General features: G+C 34.8%; 1 non-coding gene across 1 annotated transcript; it reads right to left on the bottom strand.

The window, feature by feature from the left end:
• Positions 1-1,173: 1,173 nt before the first annotated feature.
• Positions 1,174-1,245, bottom strand: trnaq-cug. The gene has a single exon. It is a non-coding gene; the product is annotated as a tRNA-Gln (tRNA).
• Positions 1,246-1,519: the final 274 nt, after the last annotated feature.

The raw sequence follows: 1,519 nt of genomic DNA, 5'->3' as shown, positions 1-1,519 counted from the left end.
TGGTAGTATTTGAATTTATAAAAGCAATAAAAGGGGAAAACATCCAAAGTTGGGTTAATAAGTTGCTTTTATAGACAGTGAATGCATGAATACATTAACGCTTTGGAGCGGCAGAGTTGTGAAATATAGTTACCACAGTCTGTCAAAAAAAAACGTATTGGTAATATCACAATATGAAATAAAAGCACCAAATTTAATTCGTTTTATTATTTTAAAATTCGCTGATTCAAAAAAAAAACAACTAACTACTTGCATGGCCCCCCCAAAAAATGGTTAACAATGTCTATGTAATGCATAAAACATAATTCAATTCCTTGTTGTGCTAGTGATCAGGTCATAGTCATTCCAAAAAAGTAAAAAAACAATCCACTGGACTTTGTTTCTGAGTTTGAAGATGTTTTGCTTCCTATCCAGAAAGCTTTTTCAATTCAAAATGTCACAATTAGTGTTGAGTTTGAGGCTTTATAGAGTGGACCAAAACAATGCCTTGTTTTGGCTTAGAAAACATGTAACAATTATTGTCTGCAATGTAGATGTATTCCTGGACATTTTCATATGATTAAGGGTGAAGCGCTAATCATGTGATTTAATTTGAGTAATAAAGTTCATGAAGCTTTCAAATAGTAAGTATTTTTGAATCAAACTCCATAGTACAACCCATTAAACCTAGAAAGCATTAGGACTCTTCTGGTTTTTTCCAATGGTTTTTCTTTTTTCTAGCCGGTACAGTGAAAATATCTTCAAACATTTTGACATTCATTACCATACTTTGCCATTAAATGTGAAGTAATGTGGAATACCACAGGGCCTTGCTGGGCAGGGTATTTTTTAAGGCCTGTTCTTCATGCAGTCTGCAATAAACTGTTGATAAACAAGCTCCAAACCATCCTACTCTTAGTTTTTCCATTGACATTGGTCAAAATCAGCATCAGAACAGACAGAAGTGTTGTAGGTATGATAGAGACCCATTATAAGAATGGAGGATAGCAAGTAGGCTTTGTTGGCCTACCTGAATCTGTAAAACCTCACATGTAACAATTATCATCCACAATGTGGTAGTACTCTTGGATATTTATTCTGTTTAAGGGTTATCAGCTAATCATGTCATTTAGTTTGAGTAATAAAGTTTATGACACTTTCAATTAAGTAGTCTGTATACACCTGATAAACAGAAGGTTCTACTAAGATTTGAACTCAGATCGCTGGATTCAGAGTCCAGAGTGCTAACCATTACACCATAGAACCTGTTGAGTGGTTGATGCCTTCAGGGTTTGGTTTAATAAATAAATATTTCAATGATTTTGGCCAATCTTTACATAGAAGAAATGGAAAAGAGCACTTTGTACACTTTCAGATGATCATCACCAAGTCACTGGTTTAAATATGTGGATGACACATTTGTCAACATCCAGCTTAAAGAAGTGGAAGGAAATCCACTTGCAAAGACCAATATCTTCTTTTTGACCCACACCACCCACTGGAACTCAAACTTTGTGTCATCAGAACCTTACAACACCGG

The sequence above is a fragment of the Cyprinodon tularosa genome, unplaced genomic scaffold, assembly GCF_016077235.1.
Source record: "Cyprinodon tularosa strain WSP-4 unplaced genomic scaffold, ASM1607723v1 ctg19, whole genome shotgun sequence".
Classification (NCBI taxonomy): Eukaryota; Metazoa; Chordata; class Actinopteri; order Cyprinodontiformes; family Cyprinodontidae; genus Cyprinodon; species Cyprinodon tularosa.
This window is presented reverse-complemented; position numbering and strand designations above follow the sequence as displayed.